We start from the raw sequence: 359 nt of genomic DNA on the forward strand, positions 1-359 counted from the left end.
GGGAAGTATTTTCCCCCTGACCTAGTGCCTGAGACCATCTTCAAGTGCTGCTTAACAGAACAAAGAAGGAAATATCTGGCTCAGAGCTGTTGGCTAATGCTCTCCCTCTTAGCCCATGTTATCAGCCAGCTGTAAGGCTAAGACCAGATAAAGATCACCATTGGGTAAAAAAAACTTCTTCTGAGGCAACTCGCTGCTGCAATATCTGGTGCTTGAAGTAGAAATTGTTATTTTCTCTCCCATACTCTGCTCTGTTGCTGGTGACACACGAAATGACTGAAACAATGCCTTGTTCCTCTGACTTTTTTCATCCAGTTCTGGGCTCCTCAGTTCAAGAGGGACAGGGATCTTCTGGAGAG

The sequence above is a fragment of the Antrostomus carolinensis genome, unplaced genomic scaffold (assembly GCF_000700745.2).
Source record: "Antrostomus carolinensis isolate BGI_N321 unplaced genomic scaffold, ASM70074v2 scaffold30910, whole genome shotgun sequence".
Taxonomy (NCBI): domain Eukaryota; kingdom Metazoa; phylum Chordata; class Aves; order Caprimulgiformes; family Caprimulgidae; genus Antrostomus; species Antrostomus carolinensis.